The sequence below is a fragment of the Danio rerio genome, chromosome 17, assembly GCF_052040795.2.
Source record: "Danio rerio strain M-AB ecotype USA chromosome 17, GRCz13ab, whole genome shotgun sequence".
Lineage (NCBI taxonomy): Eukaryota > Metazoa > Chordata > Actinopteri > Cypriniformes > Danionidae > Danio > Danio rerio.
This window is the reverse complement of record NC_141037.1, coordinates 57,850,001-57,861,387: the sequence shown is the minus strand read 5'-3', so window position 1 is coordinate 57,861,387 and position 11,387 is coordinate 57,850,001. Positions and strand designations below refer to the sequence as shown.

General features: G+C 36.8%; 1 long non-coding RNA gene across 1 annotated transcript in view; it reads left to right on the top strand.

Annotated features, from left to right (window-relative positions):
• LOC147840079 (uncharacterized) overlaps positions 1-11,387 on the top strand; it is a 408,477-nt gene that overhangs the window by 89,686 nt on the left and 307,404 nt on the right. The gene's annotated exons all lie outside the window — the stretch shown is intronic.

Genomic DNA, 11,387 nt, shown 5'->3' with positions numbered 1-11,387 from the left:
TACAGTTAACAATTTCCTATAGAATCTACAGCAACTTACTGTAAAACAGTCATGGCAAAAATACTGTATTTACAGCACCATTTATCTTACTGTATATGTGTTTACAGTATATATATCTTTACTGTAAAATATACAGTAAGTTTCACAATGCAACTTTAAAATACAGTAACATACCGCATAACTGTCCTACAGTAAAACACAGTTTATATTACAGTAAAATACAGTGTAATTTACTAAAATCATTAACAGTGTGCATATATGAGCACATTTGTAATTCCAATGGTTGAAAAAACAGGTAAATGCCCATTTTTGTAATATTTTAACATGTTTTAAATATCTGAAATCCAAATACAAATTTGTAAGTCAAATGTAATTTGCATATATTTCCATATATACAGTTAACAATTTCCCATAGAATCTACAGTAACTTACTGTAAAACAATCATGGCAAAAATACTGTACTTACAGCACCATTTATCTTACTGTATTTGCGTTTACAGTATGTAAAATATACAGTAATTTTCACAAAGCAACTTTAAAATACTGTAACATACCGCATAACTGTCCTACAGTAAAACACAGTTCAAATTACAGTTAAATACTGTGTAATTTACTAAAATTGTTTAAATGTAAGATTTTTACCATATAAAATGATGAAAAACTGAATTTGGTAACACATTTGTCCTAATTTATGGGTTAAGTATTGAACACGTGTGGTGGTTTTCTATTTTCTTCAATGATCAGCAAAGTCAAATGGTTTTGATTTCAGAAGAGTTCTTTATTGTCGACAACAAAGGAGAACTTTCAGGAGACCCCCAGTAGCATCTCTGTCTGAAAAATTCTGCCTCCCAATTGTCCTGGCCTGTTTAAATACACTTTGACAACAATTATTTTCCTTTGTTCTCCATACATTACACAAGATCCCTCCTAGTTTAACCCCTGACTCCAAATTCCACCTAGGTTAACCCCTGACCTAAATTTCCACCTAGGTTAACCCCTGACCCACACCTGGTGACTATACACCTTATCCATTTCTTGTGATATGGTAATTCTTCTAATGGTATGCAAGTCTACAAGCAGATTATACACATACAATTTGAATATATAGATTAACTTCACATTTTAAAGAATATAAAATCCACTTCACACGTTGTCATGTTTTTTTCCTGGGAATGATATTTCTAAAGGAGCTTCTGACGTGGAACTGAACCAGACTTTGGTAAAAACTCAAACGATACAAACATAAACATAAAACAAAACAAAACCAATCACAAAAATAGTTGTGTGTAATAACAGTGGAATGCCAGAAGGAGAAAGAGCTGAACTACTGAAACATGTTTAACACTTTATATAAAGTCTTTATTGGTGCTGCAGCTTAAAGACGCCTCTCATGTGGAGAATGAAGTCACGTGCATTGCTCAGGTGTGAGTTTCTCACAGACTTCAACAGAGTGTCAAAATCCTGATGCTTCTGTGGGTCTCGTCTATCAAATCTGAGCTTTATTCTGCATTCTCTATTAGATTCGGGTCAGGTGATTGGTTGGGCCATTCTACAGCTTGATTTTCTTTCTCTGAAAACATCTGAGAGTCTTCTCGGCTGTGGAAATGTCCACCCTGGGTTCATCTTCATCATACTGCTAATGTAGATGTTGGACTGAAGCAGCTGATATTCATTTACACTGAGGAAGGGCAGAGGCTTGCTGAAGAACTACTGAGAGATTTCAGCTGCTGTCTGGGCTTTCACTGCCCAACTACACCTCCCTTTCTTCATGTGTTCAATACTTTTTCCCTGCATCACTTCATTTTCTCACACAGAACTTCATTTGTAAACAGATTAGATTTCTTTTCTTTGCATAAATGGATTTCTTTGGTTGTTTCCAACATCTGGGGAAAATGTCAAGCCAACAGCACCTTTATAAAATATGCTTTCTGAGAAAAATGCTGACGTGTTCAATACTTATTTCCCCCGCTGTATATTGTTCTCTTGATGTGTTTCTACTGGCCATAAACATTAAAGCTGAAAAGGTAATGAAACTTTAGAGAGAATGTCTGTGGTACCAAGAAAGACACATGTCAGATCAGTTTAGTGGCATCATCTGTGAAATGACAATAAATGTAGTCAATAAACCATCAGTATTAAGAGGACGCAAGGACCAGAAGTGACAAGGATGTCTGCAGGACATATCTCTGTTTTAAGCAACAAAAATCTATGAAGCCTCAGGACTGGATGAAATTGACAACAGACATATCACACGGTCAAACAAAGATTATTCTGAATCAAGAACTGCACAAAAGCCTCATCGATGCATGTCTCCATATTCATGTTCCTGATCAGCATAATAGAGTATAGGTTTAGTTTAGATATTAGACCAGGGGTTTTCAAACTGGGGTCTGAGGACCCCTGGTGGGCCGCAAGAGAATGCTAGGGGGTCTGCGAAAAACTTGGCGGAAACGAAAAATAATTTTAATGAGATATTTTTTCCAATCCTAAATTTATTAATGACTATAAATTATTAATCTATATATAGTTTTATGATTTATATAAGTGGATACTTAATAGTATTGTTTTTATCCCAAAATCCTTTGCCCTCTTTAAGGCTTTGCATACAATTAGCGGCTGTAAGTGCAGTACAGATGATGGAAAGATTTTTAAAGAATCCCGCTCCCGCAAGCAGTTCATGCAAATCTGACTTGGCAAGGGTTAAAGCAAAAAACAGAAAATATAACAAGTCTTACATTGCGCTTGGTTTTACCTGCATGTTAAAGCAGGAAGTCGATATACCTCAGTGTGTTCGTTGTCAAGCGATTCTCTTCAATGAATGCATGAAACCATCCAAGCTCAAGCGCCATCTACATCAGAAACATCCCAATGAGGCAGAAAAATCGACAATTTCAAACATCAGGAGCTGTGTTTGGCCTGGCAGGCTAGTATTTTTCAGCAGCAAGCATTAATCCCTGTGAGGTGTTTAAAATTATATATGTGGCATCACTCCACATGGCGCGTACTAAGAAGCCGCACACAGTTGGCGAAGCATTGTTATTATCAGCTACCAAAGACATCGTCAAAGAGTTATTTGGAGAGGAAGCGGCACGAAAGGTAGATTGTGTGCCTTTGTCAGACAACACAGTAAGCAGACGCATACGTTCAATGTAAACATTTTGCAGTTTTCCATAAAAACAAGACAGGGGGAAAAAAACTAGAAAAAAAAAGGTTTAACTTTTCATCTACCACTGCCTCATTTAGAAAAGCTATCTTTTTCAGTTAATGTAAATATTTCATTGTTTTTAATGAAATTTAAAAAATTGAGAATAATTTTTGGCTTTAGTGAGTTGCCAACTAATAAAATAAATAGTTTTAAAAACAATACCATTTTGCATGCCTGTGAAATACAAACTATAGTGTCTTTACGCGTACAGAATTTTAGTTTGCATATTTATACTTGAAATATATAAGTGCTTTTAAACTTTAGGCAAAGGGGTCTCCTGCTAGAAATCAACATATTTGGGGGTCCCTGAGATTAAAAAGTTTGAAAACCCCTGTATTAGACAACCCAGGCTCATTCTGAATATGTATCCCTATATATATTTCTGGAGAGCGCCAAATACGTCCCGGGAGATACATTTCTTTGCAGTTTTTGTTTTCACGAATCCACCAGAGGCCGCTGTGTATGCTTTTTCAGATCTCAAATTTCCCTCGCGACCACTTTGTGGTGACACGGCAAAGGTTTCGGAGGGGGTCTCTATTTCCACCTGGGGATACTCATCCCAAGGACCCCAGAGATAATGCAGCGCCCCTGATGCGATCCAAGACCTGTAAAGAGACGATCCCAAAGTTCCCATAATCCCGAACCAGGCCGTATCCTGAGCAGCTGCTGTGGTGGTCATGGAGGAGTGGAGAGCATGAGACTGATTCCTGTGACGCTCCAGGACAGACAAGTCTTCGCTGAGGTCCAGCGTTCTCCAGCCTCCATCGCCTTGACTGCAGCTCTGCACAAGACGTTTGGCCAGAGGAGAAATGGTCTTCACTTTCGCCAATTGGTGAAGTTTTTCCTCGCCACTGGCTTGCATGGTTCGGACTTGTAGAGCTGAGCTGCGCATCAATGGATTTGCTCTTCAGTGTTTGGACTCTCAGTATGGATTATTAACCAAACTGAACTTAAACTATGAAAACTGGACTGACATTGTTTTAATTCACTATAATCTTCTATGTGAAGCTGCTTTGACACACTCTACACTGTAAAAGCGCTATAGAAATAAAGATTAATTGAATCTGAGCGGTCTATTTTAGGCCAGTTTATCAAATGTGAATGGTTTGGTTGCTGGTAAGTAATTATTCATTCAGTGTTTTCATTAAAGTCTTATTAGTTATATAATTAAAAAAAAAACTTTAGCTGAGCAATTGAACAAGACAGATCCAAAGCAAACAAAGTACAGAAATAAAGGCAAAAGTCTCTCTCTATATATTATTATTATTATTAGCCTTCCTGTGATAAATATTTTAGTTTCAAAATTTCTCGAGTGCTGTTTAACAAAGATTTATTAACACATTTTAAAACATAATAGCTTTAATAAATAATTTGTAATAACAAATATTTTTTGGTCTTTGACATGACAATACATACTATTTTACTAGCTTTTTTTGTAAGATACTTATATTCGTAATTTGCTTATTCCAGCCAAAATAAAAGAAATAAAACTTCCTCCTGAAGAAAAATACAACAGGAAATGCTGTGAAAATATTCATTGCTTTCTCAAACATCACTTGGGCAGATAATAATAAATTAATTAGAATAATAATTTTGTCTCCAGCACAAAATAAAAAGTACTTTTCCATTTTTAGTTAATGGAGCATGTTGCTAATTTGAGCAAAGCTGTCTGATAGTGATGCTAAATACAGTTTTAAAAGTTTACATTAGCAATTATTCATTTTAGCAATAATTTGAACATGTAGAAGTGCCCAGAAGAGCTGCACACGCCGCCGCTAGATGGCGCTACTAACTCACGCAGTAGTTACTGTCATGCAACAATAGTGTTTGAAAAAGCAGGATTTAACTGTTGGACCAAAATGTATATATGACTATCCCGTATAAACAACAATAATATAACCTTATTTATAATAAATACTGCAGTATATTTGCACCATTTTAAAGTGAAGTACTTGAATAATTGTAACTATTGCAGTGATTTTACAGTTGCAACTCAACATAACAGTAATGAGAACAAATGATTCAATACAGTAGTTTTCTACAACTATAGGGTGTAATATACTACAATACACCACAGTTTACTGTAGTAAAGACTAAAGTATACTACAGTATTTGTTAATTAATGCACTAGTTAATACAGATTGCCAGGGTGTGAATTACACATTGATCGGTGGTCAATTTTTTCGTTGATGTTTGTTTAACTTAATACATGCTTCAGTAAATTAAATGTATGTGTTCATTTAAATCACATCTAATTCATTAATAAAATCTATTTAAGTTTTAGATGTTTCAATTGTGAGCTATTTAGTGTATTCTGACGTATCCTCTGATTATAGCTTTATAAGACGTTAATGTATGTCAAATTATGCAGCTAATTTTACTTTATTTTAGGCTATATGTAGAAACAAACACCTATTTACAAGCAGTGTGTCTTGTTGTGGACGCTTACCATGTGTATCGGTGCTAGAACTGCTAGCTCGACTGGAGCATCAACTGACTGGCGCGATTTTGCCTTCACAATGGTATGAACCGTTATAGGGGTGTTTAAATGTATATTTATATGATCTATTATTTTAATTATTAATATTAGTATTTAAGATAAAGATCATAGCAAACTATATCTCACTATTTAGAGGGCTGACCAGCATACATGTTTTCTGACGTAATTTAAAGGCGATCAAGCATAAATTAGGGGGTTCAATCCCCCCAATTGATACTGTAACTCGCGCCCTAATTATACCACGATACACCACCCTCATAAAAACTACCACATTGTTTATTACAGTTTATTAGTTAATACTACAATGTTCTAGGCATTCTTAGCAAAGAGTTGTAAATTCTGTAGTACAACGTGGAAGTGTGCTGGGTTTTGTGATTGTTTTATAACTTCCCATTATGGGAGAAATGACTAATAGGATTAATAAAGGTCAGAAAACGGTCAAACTACTTGCTCTACAAACAAGAGTGTTCATGACTATGTAATAAGTAGAATAAAACAATATGAAAATAGCAGTTTGCAACATGACGCAGAATATCGAGCTTAAAAATCAATGGAAGTGAATGAGAAGTCTCAAGCCAAAAATATTCCAATGGTTGCGGCCGCTCATACTTGAAGTATAAGGTCAATTATACACTTTACTATTGCGTGTTTTCAAAAAACAATATCGTATTTACTGTAAATGACTATAGTATTATATCATGTGAGCCTCGTCCTTTTATAAATGGCTGAAGGCAGTGATTGAGAGCACAGAATGCGGTCAGCGGGTGAGAAACAGGTGAGGAGAGAGAGATAAACGAGGCCTTGACGGCACAACAGGCCTGACAGGTTTGCAGATCTCCATGAGCATTCCTCAGATTCCTCAGAGAGCTCGTCTCAATCTCACACTGCTGCTCCTGCAACATGGAGTTATTATCTTATAGAGGGGGTTTGCGCTTCTAGATTAGCCTGGTATACATGATCAAACTGGCGATACTTAGATATAAATAACAGCTAATGTTATACTGAATATGTTTTTCTGCCGATTTATACTGTCTAAGGCATGGGTCACCAATCTCAGTCCTGGAGGGCCAGTGTACCTGCAGGGTTTAGCTCCAACTTGCCTCCAACACACCTGCCTGGATGTTTCAAGTATACCTAGTAAGACCTTGATTAGGTTGTTCAGGTGTGTTTGATTAGGGTTAGAGCTAAAATCTGCAGGACACCGGCCCTCCAGGACCGAGATTGGTGACCCCTGGTCTAAGGCATGGGGAAAACATGTGGATGGATTTAAAGGGGAGCTATTATGCTCCTTTTTATAAGATGTAAAAAAAATCTGATGTCTCTAGAGTGTGTGTGTGTGAAGTTTCAGCTTAAATAGCACACAGATCATGCTTTCTTGCTCTCTTAAACTGACCCTTTTAGGCTTTGATCCTAATTGTGGTGTTTTGGTGACTGTCGCTTTAAATTCAAATGAGGTTGTGCTCTTTTCAGAAGAGGGCGGAGCTACATATTCCTGTGCATCAGATTCAAAATATAGAACCGCCAGCCTGATCTCACGAGGAAACGAAAGTATTTTACGTTTTGTCAGTTTAGTGGCTAATTCGTACGAGTTCAGTCGTACAATAATGTACAATTTTAAAAAGGAGGCATGGCACCAAACCCCACCCCTAACCTCAACCGTCAGTGGGTGATGAGCAAATCGTACTAATTTGTACGAATTATATCGTACAAATTCATACGAATTAACCACTAAGTCAAAAAGTTGCAAATTGCCGTGAGATTGCATTGGAACTGCGGTAGATTCAAAACGTTATCCATGTGAAAAACTGAAAATGTGTGCCTCACTGTATGAGAATGCGTCAGTCTATGGCAGGGGTGCTTAAATTTTTTCTTATGAAGGGCCAAAAAACAAACTTGATTGAGGGAGGTGGGCCAAAGGTAAATATACCAGACTGTATAGCATTAAAGTTGCCATGGCAAGTACCTAATTTATTAATATTTTTAAAAATTGTATAATCATATGAATAATTCTATATATATAAAATATATTTTACATTTTACAATGAACTTCATAAAATAACAACATAAACAATCCCATTTAGAACACGATGGAGTTCAGTTCCATTGTCTTGTGTAGTGGTGGGCAGTAGCGTCGCTGCAAGTACTGATGCCACTAGCTTACATTTCTCAGTAGCGTGGCGGTAGCGTCGCTACTTTCTAAATCATATAGCTTTCAGTAGCGAAGCTAATTTATTAGTCAAGTAGCGCAGTAGCGTCCACACAAGCTACATTTATAGATTGCGGATCAATAAGTAACGGCACTGACATTCACGGAGCTGTTAGGCCGGTGTGTCGCCTGTGAAAGTAAATCCATATGATGGCTAGAATGAGGAATTCTTCTTCCTGTTTTACGGTGTTCGACAACAAACTTTTTGCCAACTTAAGCAGGATTCCTCGTGACCATACCTCGAGAAGTACATGTTAAGATGCAATAACTTATTATATATATATATATATATATATATATATATATATATATATATATATATATATATATATATTATTCCAAAGTATTTCCCTTTACTATAAATGACTATAGTATTTTAAATGTGTAACACCTAGTTTTATTGGATTTTTTGTTTTAGCTGTTATAATATAATGTGTTTCTGTTTAGTACAGCATATTATTTACAGTAAATAACTGAGCTGAACTATTAAGCCTCATATGTTTCATTGACAGTTATATTGATCACTAAGATATGATTGACTTGGATTTAAGTTGCTTCGATTAAAAAAAAAAAATAGCTTAGATGTAGCTAAGCTACTTTTGCCTTGTAGCTTTTAGCTTAGCTTGCTACATTTCCCAGGGGGTAGCTTTTAGTGTAGTTAAGCTACTTTTTAAGTAGAGTAGCTAATAGCTAAGCTCACTACATTTTTCAAGTAGCCTGCCCAACACTGGTCTTGTGTATTGTCTGTCTGTCAAGTAACAGTATTTACATTTAACATTTAAACAAATCTGATTAATTCACAACATTTAACAGGAATATTTAATTTCAGTTCGCTTTTTTGTGGCTCAACAATTAAACAACAAACAAAAGGATTGTGTTCAATTAGAATTGACGAACTCTGTTGAGGCAGCGCTCAGTGGCGCTATAGGGAAATTGATGAACTAAATCAGGGGTGTCCAAGCTCGGTCCTGGAGGGCCGGTGTCCTGCATATTTTAGTTCCAACCCAAATTAAACACACCTGAACCAGCTAATCAAGCTTTCTCTAGGTATACTACACTTCCAGGCAGGTGTGTTGGAGGAAGTTGGAGCTATTTAGGACACTGGCCCTCCAGGACCGAGTTTGGACACCCCTAAACTAAATTGTCTATAGCAGGGACGGGCAAACTCGGTCCAGGAGGGCTGGTGTCCTGCACAGTTTAGCTCCTACTCTAATCAAACACACCTGCTTATAGATTTCTAGAGATCTTGCAGACACTGATTAGCTTGTTCAGGTGTGTTTAATTAGTGTTGGAGCTAAACTGTGCAGGACACCCGTCCTCCAGGACCGAGTTTGCCCATCCCTGCTATAGTTCAATTTAATTTGTCTATAAGTGTATGTGTGAATTAGTGTGTATGGGTGTTTCCCAGTACTGGGTTGGGTTGGAAGACATATGCTAGTTAGAGGTTCATTCCGCTGTGGCTACCCCTGAAGAATAAAGGGACTAAGCTGAAGGAAAATGAACGTATGAATGAATGAATATTATATACCAGATTTCCATGTGGAGACATGATGAGAACAACCTTGATTGCTTTCAAGATTCTTGCCTACTTCAGTTTGGCCAATCACAAACACCTTTAGTTTTTCAGTGGGAGTGGTCGATACTGCAAAATCTTGAATCTCAATACCAAGTAATTACTGTTCCAGTATCGGGGACATTGATACAGATACCAATACTTTTATTTTCCTTGTTTTTTAGTGAATTTTAGTGAAAAGTATTATATTAAAAGTATTTTAAAAAAATTAAACAGCTTCAGGGGTGTCATGGTGGCGCAGTGGGTAACACAATCACCTCACAGTAAGAAGGTTGCTGGTTTGAGCCCCAGCTGGGTCAGTTGGCGTTTCTGTGTTGAGTTTGCATGTTCTCCCCATGTTGGTGTGGGTTTCCTCCGGGTGCTCCGGTTTCCCCCACAGTCCAAACACATGCGCTATAGGGGAACTGATGAACTAAATTGGCCGTTTATGAGTGTGAATAAGTGTGTATGGATTATTCCAGTGTTGGGTTGCAGCTGGAAGGGCATCCGCTGTATAAAACATATGCTGGATAAGTTGGCGGTTCATTCCCCTGATTAATAAAGGGACTAAGCCAAAAAGAAAATGAATGAATGAATGAATGAATAAACAGCATCAAAAAACACACCTCAAACCCTTCCTAAAACCCACAACAACACAGGAGAAATAATCATACTATTAATAATAACTATAATCACAATAATAAAATACACTTGAACCTATATTTATGTTGTGTCATGTTCGCAATATGTACATTATGCTTACAACTCAGAACAGATGTTCCATTCATTTAAGTATTCATTCATTTCCTTGCTCTTCCAGACTGGGAAAATTTACTTACCCAGTACTGGGACAAATTATATATAATCTGATATCATAATAATCAAATATAATACAATTATTTAATAAATTAAAAATGTTAATATTGTATATTATTTTAAGTGTTGTTTAATGATTATGCAGTGTTTACAACCTCTTATTATTTGTGAGTCTTTCATTTTGCCTATAGGTAGAATTTATCCAATATTTCCATTGTTCATTCATTCATTCATTTTCTTTTCGGCTTAGTCCCTTTTAGAATTTTGCAATTCTCCACATCTTTGGACTTGTGGGGGAAACCGGAGCACCCGGAGGAAACCCACGCCAACACGGAGAAAACATGCAAACTCCACACAGAAACACCAACTGACCCAGCTAAGGCTTAAACCAGCGACCTTCTTGCTGTGAGGCGACAGCAATTAATTAATTCATTTTCTTGTCGGCTTAATCCCTTTATTAATCTGGGGTCGCCACAGCGGAATGAACCGCCAACTCATCCAGCATATGTTTTACACAGAGGATGCACTTCTAGCTGCAACCCATCACTGGGAAACATCCATACGCACTCATTCACACACACACACTCACTATGGACAATTAAGCCTATGCAATTCTCCACGTCTTTGGACTTGTGGGGGAAACCGGAGCACCCGGAGGAAACCCACGCCAACACGGAGAAAACATGCAAACTCCACACAGAATTGCCAACTGACCCAGCTAAGGCTTAAACCAGCGACCTTCTTGCTGTGAGGCGACAGCAATTAATTAATTCATTTTCTTGTCGGCTTAATCCCTTTATTAATCTGGGGTCGCCACAGCGGAATGAACCGCCAACTTATCCAGCACGTTTTTAGGCAGCGGATGCCCTTCCAGCCGCAACCCATGTATGGGAAACAAATATAATACAATTATTCAATAAATTAAAAATGTTAATACTGTATGCTATTTTGATTATTGTTTAATGATTATGCAGTGTTTATAACCTCTTATTAATTGCGAACATTTCATTTAGCCTATAGAATTTATCAAATATTTCTATTGTTACCCTTTTAATTTCTTATATAATTTAATATTTCATTAAATATTTAATATAATTTATACTTAACC